We start from the raw sequence: 17,840 nt of genomic DNA, 5'->3' as shown, positions 1-17,840 counted from the left end.
GAAAAGGATTCTAATTTCCTTAATTACCGGATCCAAATCTCATAGATTTCAAACGATTATATTCAAATCCCTTAAATTTAGGAGATTCAATAGTGATCACATCGAAAAGTCAAGGCGGACAACTATTACTTCAATACATCCGTTAGTGACATATTCAGTCGTATTTTTACATGTAACCGAATCATTTCATTCATATTCTTGATGATAAGAAATTCTATACACTTAACTCGTATTCATTACGAAACCGAACGTACCTTAGAAGTCCATCCGTATAGAGATCTCGAAAGATTATTTAATCTTATCATATTATTTGACGAAACACTCGTATATGACCAAATTCTTTTATTAAAAGAATGTATGAAGGCTTACGTCTGGAAAGACAAACTATTCAAGCCAAGTATAAACTTTATTTGCAAACTTAGTTATAGAATTCAAGCTCACGTTAAAACGTGGATTTCTAATGATACGAAAATATTTTATTTTCATCAATAACTGCCATCATCCAAATTTCGGGACGAAATTTTCAATAACAGGTGGGTAATGTAACAACCCGAGTTTTTCTGTTAAAACTTCCGTTAAATACTTGACGATCGTTAGTTAAATAATACAATTTTCATACGCCAATTTTTTTTCCAGAATAGTTAACAGTGGCTATGTGAAACTTTTTCGTATTTAAAGTAATTAAATGCGTACTTGATCCTTAGTGGATTACTTGAATTAATATGTTATATTAATTAGTGAACTTAATTCGGTTGACGAATTAAACTAGAAACGATACGATTAAAGTTAATCGCCTAGAAAACTTTTCAGTTAACGGAACTCAGAAAAACGATAGAATAATTATTCTTAATAATTATTGAACTTATGAAAGAAATTTAATTTATTATTTACTTAATGAATTAAACACGGTGATTTTGTTTCAATAGTTAACTTTCCGGAGATTCGGTACGGTTAATGGCACTCGAAACGAACCACGCGCGAACAAGCTTTTACACAAAACGAGCCCGAGACCCGAGCCCGAGGCCACATGGCCATGACCTCATACCTCATCATCCTTGGTCCCATGAGTAGCCAATGCATGTTGACTATTAGTTTAGGCCCATGTTTGTTGACTTTTGGTTGTTTAGGACACTAACTATATTCTCTTAATTTCTAAGTAACAAGAGAACATGTCCCATTCTTTTTCATATCATTCTTGCTCCATGATTGCAGCCCCATACACACCAAATAATCCCATACCTTCATCCCTACAATTCTCCATCAAGTTTTGATCTCTTGTTTTTGCTTCTTTGATCAATATTGTTACTTGCATCGTTCTCTACGCGTTTGTATAAACGATTTTGTGATCAAAGGTATAAACACATAAACTCTAATCTCTAAAATCAGATTTTTATTAAGGTTTCCTGGATTAGGTTGTCTATTGCTCAAGTCTTGATGTTTGATGAATACTAGATGCGATAAATTGCGCGTCTTGATTGTTTTATGCGAAAACCGAATTTGTATTTGATGTGTACAGTAATTTTAATTTTTCAATTGTATGATATTATATTATAATTAGATTCCTTGCGAAAAACTATTGATTTTAGGCTTTGGATTCGCTTCATTTCATTTCCGGATGATCAAGTTATGGCCAATTGAAATTAACGTTGTGTTTTTGTGATTGATCAGAAATCTGGGTTTGAAAGACCACGAATTGGATTGTGAAATTTATACCATTGGATAGGTAATTTAAAAACACTCAGTTTACACTAGGATATCATGTCGTTTGCTTTTGTAAAACCCGAGATATGCTTGAATTAGTGTAAAAGTAGTTTTATACAGCACTTGGATGAAAACGACCTTGTATGATAAAATGTGTTAGCTTCTGTGATTAAAGCTTTGCATATTTGAAATCTACACAAAAATTACTTCATCTTTCATGTAGATATCATAGGCTAATTGTATCTATATCTTCGGCTAATCGCGTGCGAATGTGACTAGCGAAACTAGAATTGAATCTGTAAATTGCTCTCTGTTTTATACTCTGTGGATTGTGTTTATTGAATAAGCATGTAAGCTTCTGGAATATGAATTTTAACATGATATGTGACTTATTGTTAGTTTATGTCAATCTCTGAAACCTTATTCATTGGGCACAATAGGGCCATACTTTATGTAAATTCTGATTTGAGCTGAAAAACTGAATGTTCAATTTGCATGAATAAACTGTACAAATTGGCTAAACCAAAATTGCTCGATTTTTGATATGTGTTAGTTTAACTTGTTTTAGAACTATGGCCACTGGTCTTGTATCAATTGCATGTTCCTAACTCCGGTTATAGCTAAAACCAAATCAGTGCGCGGTCAGAAACTGACTTGGTGAACCCCAAATGTACCCCTTCTGATTCCTGACTTTTAATTATCGTATGAGACCCTGGCCGGACTTTTTGGAATCTATTTTGAGTATACTTATGATCTAGAGTTTTCCATGTTTACTTAAATTTTGTACTATGAGATAATATGATAAGTTTGCTACATGTACATGAACTTTGTGCACAACGATAAACTGAAATTGTGAAATTGACCAATTATGATCTAAAACGTGTTGTTTGACTTAGGTTTGATATGTTGACCAACATTTGACATGAACCTACTTATTTTGACTTTATTTGACTACTTTGACCAAGTTTGACTTTCGGTTTAACTTCGGTTGACTTTGTTTGACTTGCATGAATTAGTTGACTGTATGTTGACTTCTACTTTGAAACGCGTCGATTCGAGCAATAAGACAACTTATACTATGAAACCACACTTGTTTAAGACATATTTATTGACCAACCTAAATACATATACTTAGGTTGCATTACTCGGCTATAAACCGTACAAGTAAATTGTCCACTTTTCAATCCGAGCTTTATTCAAAGGTGAGTCTACAGTCCCGCTTTTTACATGTTTTCAGGGATGAGAATACACGCTGTTATACTTATATTATCAAATGCTTTTTGTATTGACACGAGTACTATATCTGCATATTGAGTTTGTACACAAAGCCTCTAGCTTGAATACTTTAAATACCATCGGTGTAGGCACAATTTAGATGGACGGATCCGTTAGGTTGACAACCTCACCCGCTATAAAAACTGTGGTGCATTTACTTTGAACATAATACATTCGTACAAGTGTATAACATTTTTATAAGGTAAAGGCAGGTATAGTGGATTCTATACTTGGGTCATTGCTAGTATTCAGGTGCTCATAGATTATGCAAACGTTTCGCAACTTGGAGTTGTACTTGTAAAATCTCGTGGTCAAGGAAACTAAACTATATTTCTGATAACTGTTTTTCAGATACTATACTACTTTATTTAAAACTGTGGTTTACGAACAAATGAGATAAAACTTGACATGGTATTGTCTACGAATATTTGAAACTTGACATGGTATTGTTTACAAATGATTGAAACTTGACATGGTAGTGTCAACAAACTTTTGAAATGGGACACGGAGTTGTCTAACTTTTAACATTGAAGGTTGGTGGTCTTCCATTAATAACCGTTTTCGAAATGTATTTCTTAAACATAATGTATTGTTTACCTAAAACCTGTAGATTCACTCAACATTGTTGTTGATCCTGTTTTTGCGTGTTTTATTCTCAGGTATTAATTGCTTTCGCTGTAGAATATTGCTGTTACGTAGAAGTCAAACCAAGCACTGGGACCAGAGGTAACATTCTGTTAAAGGGATTTTTGACGGGGTGTTAAACACCTATCTCAAGCCGCCTAAATCCCTTAGACCATGCTCTGATACCACTTGAAACAACCCAACCCGTATTTAAACCGGCCCATAAAATTTTTACTTTATAATACATTAATATCATTAACATTTAGGTCCCAATTATGTTTTCAAAAACATCTTTAATACAACAGTAAGTTTAATAAACTTTAAAACATTTAATACATGAGTTAAATAACCAACAAAACCGAGCATGGTGATTGGGGATACGCTACCCAATCCTAATAACTCTAAAAGCACATCATCTAAAGCAAACTACGCGAGTCCACTAGTCCCCATGCTTACCCGAGCCACTGCCTCCAAGCTAATCTATAAAAATGTAAACAACGAGAGGGTAAGCTAACGCTTAGTGAGTGAGAATATACTACATACATATATATACATAAAATGGACACGCCACACAATAATAAACAAATAACGCATACCGGAGCATCCAAGCATAAAGGCAAGCTAAGCTAAGCATACCGTACGATCACTAAGCAACAAGCTAAAAAAATAACAACAAATATAAGTTCACCAACGACGATGTGAACAACGCCAGTAAGTTACACCCGGGGGGTTAGCTACATCACAACAATACGACAATATATAAAACAATATATAACGTCCAAGGTTAACCCCTTAACCCAATACCAAAACCGACTACCAATTACGAAAACGAAGATTGGCCGAGCTACACGAGCCTTAATAAATCTGCATCCACATGAGACTACTATCTTCAATAACACAACAACATCGAGGTTGGCCGAACTACAAGAGCCTTAGTAATCCGCAACCACACGAGATCACTACCTTAATAAGATGACCGAACTACACACGTCATTGTAAATTCCACATCCACACGTGACTCACTTCTCGATATCAAAACCCTTCGCCATTGGGGTTAAATAATCCATATCACAAGCACATGTGATAACGAACACGCAAAGTGTGCACCTCGCCAAAGGTGGTCAACTAAAATGCACAACCGTGCCAATTGGACCCATACACAAGTCTATCAAATCCACCTATATGTGAAGTAAGCTCTATAGCCAAGAATCACTTCACCCGACCCGCACCCATCCTACACATACATATGCACATATGATATTATCACTCACCTTGTCGTCTTGATGAACGCTACCGAATAATCCGCAACTCGTCGATGAAAAGTACTTATTCCATTTACCACATAACGAGTAACACAATTAGGGTGGATATACAAATCAACCCAAATTTACAACTAGTGCAATCTCGACCCAAAAGCAGCTCCAAGCACAAACCGCGCCAAAACTAACCAATAATCACTAACACTAGTGACAATGGTCCTAATAAGCCAATTAAACCCAAACTCAAGTGTTAAACACTTATCATTCTCAAAACCACCCATAAACCCTAATTTTGACCCATAAGAAGTCAACATCACACCATTAACAAATTTTGACACCAAAACATATTTAACTCGGGTTTACACTTCAACTTAATCCATTTTAAGTTTATAAACTTTATTAAATCGACAATTGGGTCATAATCATCACCAACCCTAATTTTGACTCTAGTCAAAATTAGTCAACCACAGGAACCCTAAAGGCTTCCAACACCTCAATAATCACTAAATGCTAGTGATTACACCCATTTGAAAGTCTTACAAGCAAAAACTTGCACACCAAACTCAAACCCGCCAATATCAACAATAAACTCGAATCTTGGTGTTAACCTTCAATTAACAACTAATGGGGTTCCATTTATGAACTCACAATCAAAAGCCCCAAATTTAGATGATGAACACGAAAATAAAATTCGGAGTTAGAGCTTACCGCTAGTACCAAATTGTAGCTAAGAACGAGGAGAACAAACTTGTCTTCTACGCCAAAGATCGAATCACGTTCCTTTCTTTCCAAATCTCACTTTGAATCAAATGGGGTTTTGAAGTTTGAGAGGAAAATATGAAAGAAAAGGGAAAAGAAATGAAGAAATGAAATGAATGGATGAGATTAAGATCTAAATTCTAGCTCACACGTGAAATGACCAAAGTGCTCTTGAATATCTTTTAAAATCACAAAACTGGTACCAGCCCGCCAGTAACGCCGCGTTGCAGCCCCAATTCCTCACGCCGCGACATTTAATGTGATCTGGTGGTTGCCTTAACATGCCTCCTGATCCTGAATTACTCGTATTGTCGCGCCGTGACCCATTCCTCTGCGCCGCGACCTTTAACTTGGTCTGATCACTTTTCTCGAGTACAAGAACTCCAACATACGAACACGTCTCAACCCTTCATTCTCTAGTTGTACCTACACAATACACTTATATATCATGTACGGGGAAAAACGGGGTGTTACATGTGACGACCCGGAAATTTTCGACCAAATTTAAACTTAATCTTATTATGATTCCGACACGATAAGCAAAGTCTATTAAACTAAATCTCAAAATGTTTGAACTATTTTATGAAATCATCTAACCTGTGACTATTTCTGATGATTCATGAACCTTTAATTATAAATAGATATGTGTGTATGTATATATAAATAATAATTTGAAATATAATTTAAAGTATTATATATTGTTGTTATTAAAAATTAATAAAATAAAAATAGGATATTATAATAATTATTATTTAAAATATATCTCTATATATATAAATAAAGTATATTAAAAATAAATATTAAATAATTGTAATACTCGTTTGATGTTTCGATTGATATTAAGCAAGTTAAATTCAAACTTATGTAATTTTAAAATCAACAGTGTTACGAAAATGAGTTCTATAAATTTTAGGCTTATTAAAAATGTATTTAGGAACTATTTGTTAAGTTTTAACACTTTTTATATTTCACCCATAAATGAGAGGGACAGTTTATGTAATTTTTATTTAATAAGTTAATGATCGAATTTTATACCATAATGACCAAAATAAATAAATATAGTTAATTTAGAAATATGGAATTTTTCTGAATACTTTTATTCGCCACTAAGTGAACAACGGGGCACGATATAATAGTCCGTTAAAACTGTCGGTAGAGTGATTCTAAATATCACCCGCTGCTAACTGTTGGTTTGTGGACATTGTGAATCATATGATTGATTTTGGTTACTGTACATATTAAAATATCTATTACTATTTTTGATTGATCACATGTTCACTTTCTCTTATGATCTTAATATATATTCTCTCAAATTACATACTCATATGCATACACATTCATCTTCATCTTCTACGAGAACCGGAGCAACCGTCGTAACCTTCTTCACAACATCATTCGCCACCACCTTCGACCTACATGTTCTTGTTCTTATTCGAAGTTTGATAACTACGACTGTCTTTCTATTGCAGCTCAATCTAAAACCAAAACACATCGAGTTAATTGCTGCTATGGTACAAATCTATTCCTGTTCTTTTTTTTTGTTTGAGCAACAAACATCGATCACCACCTACAATATTCATCATCACCACCGAAACTAATCGTAATGTTTAGCTGCCAATATAGTTTCTTATTCCAATCGTTAAACCACAAAACACCACCAATCACCATCACTCACTACAGCTAATGTTGCAGCTCGCATGTGTTTCTGTTAAAGCCAACACCCATCGATCAATCATCACCAAATCTTTGTGCTAATCCACCATCAACCGCCACACCCACCATCGAAACCAGCCTTCGTTATTTTTTTTGTTTGTTTCACGAACACCCAATTACTTCCAGCTATTAACTTTAAACGAGCAGTCTCATGTTTTAGCTGCAAACATGACCTCCATCACTACCCTAAAACCACCTTCACCACTTCATCGCCACTATAACCCGTCAATGCCACCTTGTTGTTCTGTTTCCTGTTCAAACCTCAAACAACCACCATTCTTTATCTTTTTCTTTTTCTTTTTCTTTCTTTCTACACTATTTTCTGTAAGTCACCATCATCGTATATCAAGAAGACACTACTGCTGCAATTTGCAGCTGCCATTTGTTGTTTTGAATTCAAACAGTTCACCAAACAAACACCATCATCAACATCGTGTTACTTTACTACTTCGGTTTAAACCCCCATTATTTTCACTGGAAAACGAAGATGATAATGACTGACTAAAAGTTGATTATGATGATTTGAGTATGAGAATTAAGATGATGATTAAAGAAGGTGATACAGTGGGGGATATAGATATATATACAAAGAATGATGATGTTGATGAATAAAGAAGGATGAAAGTGATGGATCACTATCTCCTAAATCCCACTTGCAAATAAACTAATTTTTCCATTAATGCAGACGTTTTATTTTAAACTTTGGGTCGTGAATTTAATTTAAACTTTGGGACGTGAACTTGTGTTCTATTGGGCCGCAGGTCACTATATTTTTATGGGGGCCAAAACCTTTTCTTTGCTCAAGTAGACTAATGAGTTGTGTTGTGGGCCAAAGTCCAATTATATTTCTGTTGGACGAATATGAATGATGATGATTGGAAGTTGGTGATGTTAATAAAAAATGATGATGATTAGGACATGATGATTACCGTATGATGATGATAATGTTTAGATGATTTAGTTGTTATGATAATATAGTATTATGATCAATGGTTTAGATGATGATGATGCAATAAGAAGATTATGTTAAGTTGTTAGTAATGAATATGATGATGGTTTGATACGATGATGGCACGATGGGATGTGTACGATGATGCTTATGTTGTTATACGAATGAATGGTGATGATGTCGAATGAAATGAATTATGATATGTATGATGATGATGATGATGACCTTCAGTGATGAATAACAAGAAATATAGAAACAGAAAAACGGGTTTAATAAATCTAAATCCTAGTTATAATTAGAAAGAGATAGATCAAAGGAGTGGTTAAGGATGTTATCGGGTTAGCGGGACGTCGCGGGTTCAAACCCGGACTTGGGCATTTTTTTAAGGGCTACTTCTTTGAGGTAGTTTACTTATTACTCATTATTATTATTATTATTATTATTATTATTATTATTATTATTATTATTATTATTATTATTATTATTATTATTATTATTATTATTATCATTACAAATATTAAAAATATAATTATTAGTATCATTCATACAATAAATATTATTATCATTATTGTTAGTATTAGTAATATCATTATTATTATTATTATTATTATTATTATTATTATTATTATTATTATTATTATTATTATTATTATTATTATTATTATTACTATTAATATTATTATCATTAGTATTAAAAAGATTAACAAAATTTTGTTATTATTATTAACATTAGTATTTAGTATTAGTATTAATATTATTATCAATATTATTATAATTGTTATCAACATTATTATTAATAACATTATTAGTATTATTATTATTATTAAAAATTATCATTATCATTTTTGTTATTAGTATTATCATTATTAATAAAGTTATTATTATTATTATTATTATTATTATTATTATTATTATTATTATTATTATTATTATTATTATTATTATTATTATTATTATTATTATTATTATTATTAGTAAATCAATATTTTCAAAAACTATCATACTAACAAATAAATATTTTGTACACTAAATATATTTATTACATAAGTATACTAATATTACATAAAATTATGTTTTAACTAATACAATATTATAACGTTAATTGAATCATATATCAAATAAGTATTATAACATATTATAAGTATTAATAAAATATATATGAGAATATTAATATATATATAAATGATATAGGTTCGTGAATCTGAGGCCAACTCTGCATTGTTCAGTTCCTTCGTATGCATATTTTTACTACAAAATATCGTACCGTGAGTTCATTTAATTCCCTTTTAATCTTTACATTTTGGGACTGAGAATACATGTGCTGTTTTTACTACTGCTTTATTAAATGCTTTTGAAATATATTTTGAACTGCGAATACACGAAATGCTTTTTTAAATGTTTGACGAGATAGACACAAGCAAAACATTCCTCGAATGAATTATTATGCAGACAGAAGTTCTGCGGATTACCATTGAATTATGTGGACATGATAATTGCCACCGTTGAATTATGTGGACATGATAATTGCCACCATTGAATTCTGTGGACATGATAATTGCCACCATTGAATTATGTGGACATGATAATTGCCACCATTAAATTATGTGGACATGATAATTGCCACCAATTGATGTGAATGTTATGTATCGAGAGAATGATTTTTATACACATGTTATGTGTATTAGTTTTTGTGCACGAGATATGTGTACGGTTACTAAGATTTATGAAAAATGGATTGCGTACACGAGAAAGGTGTACTGTATTTAAAAGATATTGCATGTACATTACAGGTGGGTGTAGGATTCGGGCCCATTTGTATCATGTAGCATTAAATCTTGTGATCTATCAAAATAATGAATTTTATTGTTTTAAGATAAACCTATGAACTCACCAACCTTTTGGTTGACACTTGAAAGCATGTTTATTCTCAGGTATGAAAGAAACCTTCCGCTGTGCATTTGCTCATATTAGAGATATTACTTGGAGTCATTCATGACATATTTCAAAAGACGTTGCATTCGAGCCGTCGAGTTCATCAAGATTATTATTAAGTCAATTATAGTTGGATATATTATGAAATGGTATGCATGCCGTCAACTTTCAATGTAATGAAAGTTTGTCTTTTAAAAATGAATGCAATGTTTGTAAAATGTATCATATAGAGGTCAAGTACCTCGCGATGTAACCAAATGTAATGTATTCGTCTAGATGGATTAGGACGGGTCGTTAAAGTTAGTATCAGAGCGGTGGTCTTAGCGAACCAGGTCTTGCATTAGTGTGTCTAACTGATAGTTGTTTAGATGCATTAGTGGGTCTGGACTTCGACCGTGTCTGCATGTCAAAAGTTTTGCTTATCATTTCGTGTCGAAAATTATCTGCTTATCATCCTTAGGAAATTACCTGCTTATCATTCTTAGTCTAGACTCCTTTTACTGCATTGACTGCATGAATAGTGTATAGACAAAATTCATATCTTAGCGTATCTGATAATTCATATCTTAGCGCATCTGTTACTGTAGACTTGTCTGGTATATGCCGTAAATTCCTCCGTAGTCTACGAAATCTTTAGTACTATATATATATATATATATATATATATATAGATATTCTATGTAGTTAGAATATCATCCAATATTCAAAAATCATTTCATATCAAAAAATCCTTTACTCTATCGTACGAGATGGAACTCGCAACTAGTTCAAATCCCTCGGATTTCGACAGCTATTCCGATATGAATTTCCACTCAAACTCCGAAAGCAGTAAGACCGGAATGGATCAACCATTTAGCCATCATCAATTATGGATGAATTGGGGATGGGTTCGTAGTCGACTTAATCAATGGAGACAAGAAGAAGGTGATCCTTTCCATCAAGCGAAATCACCTCTTGGCGAAGAACCTGAAGCACTTACCGGCGAACCCATTCGTAATACCATTTTCTCTCTCATTTCCGGAGTATCTCGCCACGTGTAACACCCCGTCAAAAATCCCTTTAACGGAATGTTAACTCTAGTCCCAGTGCTTGGCTTGACTTCTACGTAACAGCAATATTCTACAGCGGAAGCAATTAATACCTGAGAATAAAACATGCAAAACGGATCAACAACAATGTTGAGTGAATCTACAGGTTTTAAGTAAACAATACAGTATGTTTAAGAAATAAAATTTCGAAGATGTTTATTAGTGGAAGACCACCAAGGTTTAACGTTAAAAGTTTGTAGACAACACCGTGTCCCATTTCAAAAGTTTGTTGACATGATCATGTCAAGTTTCAATAATTTGTAGACAATGCCATGTCAAGTTTCAAATATTCGTAGACAATACCATGTCAAGTTTTATCTCATTTGTTTGTAAACCACAGTTTTAAATAACGTTGTATAGTATCTGAAAACAGTTATCAGAAAATAGTTTAAGTTCCTTGACCACGAGATTTTACAAGTACAACTCCAAGTTGCGAAACGTTTGCATAATCTATGAGCACCTGAATACTAGCAATGACCCGAGTATAGAATCCACTATACCCGCCTTTACCTCATAAAAATGTTATACACTTGTACGAATGTATTATGTTCAAAGTAAATGCACCACAGTTAATATTGTAGGGTGAGGTTGTCAACCTAACGGATCCGTCCATCTAAATTGTGCCTACACCGATGGTATTTAAAGTATTCAAGCTAGAGGCTTTGTGTACAAACTCAATATGCAGATATAGTACTCGTGTCAATACAAAAAGCATTTGATAATGTAAGTAAAACAGTGTGTATTCTCATCCCTGAAAACATGTAAAAAGCGGGACTGTAGACTCACCTTTGAATAAAGCTCGGATTGAAAAGTGGACAATTTACTTGTACGGTTTATAGCCGAGTAATGCAACCTAAGAATATGTATTTAGGTTGGTCAATAAAAATGTCTTAAACAAGTGTGGTTTCATAGTATAAGTTGTTTTATTGCTCTAATCGACGCGTTTCAAAGTAGAAGTCAACATACAGTCAACTAATTCATGCAAGTCAAACAAAGTCAACCCAAGTCAAACCGAAAGTCAAACTTGGTCAAAGTAGTCAACCAAAGTCAACATCAGTAGGTTCATGTCAAATGTTGGTCAACATGTCAAACCTAAGTCAAACAACACATTTTAGATCATAATTGGTCAATTTCACAATTTCAGTTTATCGTTGTGCACAAAGTTCATGTACATGTAGCAAACTTAGCATATTATCTCATAGTAAAAAATTCAAGTAAACATGGAAAACTCCAGATCATAAGTATACTCAAAATCTATTCCAAAAAGTCCGACCAGGGTCTCATACGATAATTAAAAGTCAGGAATCAGAAGGGGTACATTTGGGGTTCACCAAGTCAGTTTCTGACCGCGCACTGATTTGGTTTTAGCTATAACCGGAGTTAGGAACATTCAATAGATACAAGAACAGTGGCCATAGTTCACAAACAAGTTAAACTAACACATATCAAAAATCGAGCAATTTTGATTTAGCCAATTTGTACAGTTTATTCATGCAAGTTGAACATTCAGTTTTTCAGCTCAAATCAGAATTTACATAAAGTATGGCCCTATTGTGCCCAATGCATAAGGTTTCAGGGATTGAAATAAACTAACAATAAGTCACATATCATGTTAAAATTCATATTCCAGAAGCTTACATGCTCATTCAATAAACACAATCCACAGAGTATAAAACAGAGAGCAATTTACAGATTCGATTCTAGTTTCGCTAGTCACATTCGCACGCGATTACCCGAAGATCTAGATACAATTAGCCTATGATATCTACATGAAAGATGAAGTAATTTTTGTGTAGATTTCAAATATGCAAAGCTTTATATCACAGAAGCTAACACATTTTATCATACAAGGTCATTTTCATGCAAGTGCTGTATAAAACTACTTTTACACTAATTCAAGCATATCTCGGGTTTTACATAAGCAAACAACATGATATCCTAGTCTAAAGTGTGTGTGGTGAATATTCCTGTACTACCCCTTGTTGGTCCCGAGGGACGGAGGAGGCTAGGTTAGCCGAAAGATGGTTATCGGTTCAAGGACGTAAGGTGACCCTGCTTTTGCAGGGTAAGAAGGGGTAGAGAAAATGCCTCGAGCCAATGTTCGAGCACCAGGTGCTACGGCGCTGAAGTAACCCATGCCATACTCCCAGGAAAAGCTCGAACGACCTTCAACAAAAGGGTACCTGTACCCGAAACCGACACAGGTGGGTAGGTAGAGAATACCTAGGGGCGCGAGACAACTCTCTCTAAGGAACTCGGCAAAAATTATCTTTCCAGTGGTATAAGTTTCACATGCCAATTTGTAACACACAAATTGCATTTTTCGTTTTGTTGCATAATTACATACCGAAACTTCAAACGATCATAACTTAGGCTATACTAAACGAAATCATACGATTCAAGCGAGAAAATTCAATAGTTTTTCGATAGCTATCCATCTAAACACTTTCCAATTACAGAAAACAAAGTCACAAAACCAGTAGCATAGCAATACAATTCGTGATTAAACACTAACTCGCAATTCAGGCAATATAACGACTAATTACATGTACAAACGCGACCAATTGAGCAATAGAACATTTAAATCATATGATAAACAATTAAATCTGGAAAAATAGAGTTTTTAGATCTTACCCTAATCATACAATTGTTGGTATAGATACGTAGGGCTCGTCGAGAGGAACACGGATATGCGATCAATTTAACGATCAAGCAAACATCGAGGGTGTTCTTGAAGAAAGGATGATCGATGATGGTGAGTATTCATGAGATATGATGCACCATTTAACTCTTTATTTTCTGATTACTAGTTTTACATGTAAAAGGTGATGCTCATGTCTAAAAAAAAATTATGGGATTACCTACTAATGGCCTCCTCTTTTTGACTAATATAAGATATTTTATGATATAATGGCCACCTTCTTTTGACTAATATAAGATATTTTAAGATATAATGGCCACCTTCTTTTGACTAATATGAGATATTTTAGGATATGATGTATGAGGTCACGGCCATGTGGCCTCGGGCTTGGGTCTCGGACTCGTTTTGTGTAAAAGCTCGTTCGCGCGTGGTTCGTTTCGAGTGCCGTTAACCGTACCGAATCTCCAGAACGTTAACTAGTCGTTGAAACAAAATCACCGTGTTTAATTCATTAAGTAAATAATACATTAAATTTCTTTCGTAAGTTCAATAATTATTAACAATAATTATTCTATCGTTTTTCTGAGTTCCGTTAACTGAAAAGTTTTCTAGGCGATTAACTTTAATCGTGTCGTTTCTAGTTTAATTAGTCAATCGAATTAAGTTTACTAATTAATATAACATATTAATTCAAGTAATCCACTAAGGATCAAATACGTATTTAATTTCTTTAAATAAAAAAAATTCACGTAAGTTCCATTAACTAACTAACGGACAGTTAACTAAAGTAACGGAAAAAGTTGGGTTGTTACATTACCTCACCGTTATTGAAATTTTGTCCTGAAATTTGGATGATGACAGTTATTGATGAAAATAAAATATTTTCGTATAATTAGAAATCCACGTTTCAACGTGAGCTTGAATTCTATAACGAAGTTTGCAAATAAAGTTTATACTTGGCTTGAATAGTTTGTCTTTCCAGACGTAAGCCTTCATAGATTCTTTTAATAAAAGAATTTGGTCATATACGAGTGTTTCGTCAAATAATATGATAAGATTAAATAATCTTTCGAGATCTCTATACGGATGGACTTCTAAGGTCCGTTCGGTTTCGTAATGAATACCAGTTAAGTGTATAGAATTTCTTATCATCAAGAATAGGAATGAAATGATTCGGTTACGTGTAAAAATACGACTGAATATGTCACTAATGGTTGTATTGAAGTAATAGTTGTCCGCCTTGACTTTTAGATGCAATCACTATTGATTCTCCTAAATTCAAGGGATTTGACTATAATCGTTTGAAATCTGTGAGATTTGAATCCCGGTAATTAAGGAAATTAGAATCCTTTTCTTTTTGATTTAATACGATTATCTTAATCGGGTGACGCGTTGCTATGGTAAAAAGTTCTGATATAAATTAATCATCTCTGCGGCCTTATTTTCTAAACCTCAATCTTCTTACTTTCAAGATTCTATTTTCGAAAATTTTGTGAAGATGCTTCATCCGCTCTTGATTTTCGTTAATATTTTGACTGTGTATACAGTCATTCTTCTTTTTAGTCTACCACCAAAAGAATCTCTGTTTTTCTATAATGCTCTAGGGGTGACAGTATTTTTAATTCTACCACTCCTCTGTTTTTCAATACTTATTGATATAAATGGTTTATGATCTTCCATGTTTGTTGTCTTTTATATTCTGACCTATTTTTCGAAGACTCATGCTTTTTATCCAAGAAGATTTTCAACTTGTTCTTCTATACATGGTCAAATAATACGGATCAATAGCCGATGATGATGCAGAAACATTCGCTGTTCATCGTCATAGTATCCGTTTTCACCTTGTTTTCTCTTCTCGACTTTAAATCAAGCAAGTAATGGCCCAGAATTCGTAGGTATGGAGTTTCGAATGATCATAATATACAAGGTAGAAAGGAGAGGTAATAGCACGATTTGATTTGTCAAATTACCAGAATATTCGAAAAAGACCGAATCATCAAGAAATATATTTCCTTGATATGTTTAGTAGTTAAATAGAATGAAAGAGTTATGTAACATGGTTCATGATGATTGTAAGGTCTGTGAATCATCATCTTCCATTAGAAATTCAGCATGACTTCGGAGCAAGATATTCTCTAAAGATATCATCGGATCCAGAATTACCTGGATTATTTGAATATAAGGTTTGGTCCTTGTATTTGTCCTTGGTCTCCTTTATGGTTAGCTCAATCCGTTTTTCAGTTCCAAATCTGAGCTTTTTCAATACGTTATTCTTTATCATCAAACTTTTGGCCATTAAGACCATCTATAGCTTTTGCTGCTTCGTCAGCATTCTCAAGGTTAACGAATCTGAATCGTTGGTTATCAATCCGAGATGGTTTCAAGAGATTTTATTTTTAGATGATTAAACGCTGATTGTAATCGTTAACGGATCTAATGGCTGACGAATAGGCGTTGTTGATTTCAAAAGTAATGAATGATAATTTCGATGGTTTGATGTGATAATTCATCATAGAATACAAATGAATATAATTCATGAATGTAGTGATCTTTAGGAAGATAACACTTGCTAAAGCTTTACTTAGATTCCGATACGTCAAAATCAGAATATGTAGTAGTTGTTCTTTAGTGAACGGATACACATATCTTGTGAGTGTAATTAGTATAGTTACTGATTATTGAATCAGAATTTGAAGAATGTATAATGTAACATATTAATGTGAGGTATAAATATTTCTCGGGTTTTACCTACCCGTTAAATATTTTTACAATTTACAGTTTGTACAGAAGGGTTTTTAATTACAATCTTTATGAAGATATATATTCGTATATATTCTTCAGATGTAATCATGGATTTAATGAGTTAATATAATATTAAACTCATTTGATTTACGATTGAAGATAATCTCCAAAGCCTTAGGGATTTCATAATTGTCGCGAAATATTTTGCTAATGAAGTTATGAATCAATACTTCATCGTTCATTGTTTATTGATATATCTCGGTATATGATATTGATGCTCGTGGAGTTCTTGTGAAATTTACAAGGCACGAATAATGTTTTCTAGAAAGTTTCGAGTACATCGAAAATAGAAGTGAAAAATCAAACATGTATTTGAATAATACACTTAGTTTATTATGAAATGGAGTTTATTGTGCTGAAGCAGTGATTAATGATTGTTAAGTCATTAACAAAGGATGTACATCATAGCATATTAATGATATGATTTAACCAAGTAGTACATACTAGTTAAGATTCACACGTAATAGCTTAGTACGAAAAGATTTATTATTGTTCCAAACCATATATATATATATATATATATATATATATATATATATATATATATATATATATATATATATATATATATATATATATATAAAGTATACATATATAATTTATTTTTTTTTTCCAGGAAGAATGAGTCAATACATCTTAACTCACAATTACTAATATTCCTTGGTATCTATGGGGCGTATGATGTTGATATCCGAAGTACCGAGTGTGATGTTGAGGTGTGGGATGCGGATGTTGTTGGTGAAGCTGATGCTGTTGGTGGTGACGTTGATGGTACTGGTGGTGCTGGTTATGCTGCTGGTGCTGCTGATGCTCTTAGATTTCGCACCATATTCTCCAGAGCCACTACTCGAGCGCGAAGCTCGTTGACTTCTTCTACTATTTCTGGATGATTGGCGGTTCGGACAAGTGGATGAATAAGATCTAGAATTCTGGATATTAGATATTCGTGGCGGGATATCCTGGAAATGAGGGTGAAAATAGTGTTCCAGATTGGTTCGCCGGTAAGTGCTTCAGGTTCTTCACCAAGAGGTGAATTCGGTTGGTGGAAGGGATCACCTTCTTCTTGTCTCCATTGATTGAGTCGACTATGAACCCAT

This window comes from Rutidosis leptorrhynchoides, chromosome 2, assembly GCF_046630445.1.
Source record: "Rutidosis leptorrhynchoides isolate AG116_Rl617_1_P2 chromosome 2, CSIRO_AGI_Rlap_v1, whole genome shotgun sequence".
Classification (NCBI taxonomy): Eukaryota; Viridiplantae; Streptophyta; class Magnoliopsida; order Asterales; family Asteraceae; genus Rutidosis; species Rutidosis leptorrhynchoides.
The sequence above is the reverse complement of the archived record's forward strand: the minus strand, read 5'-3'. Positions refer to the sequence as shown.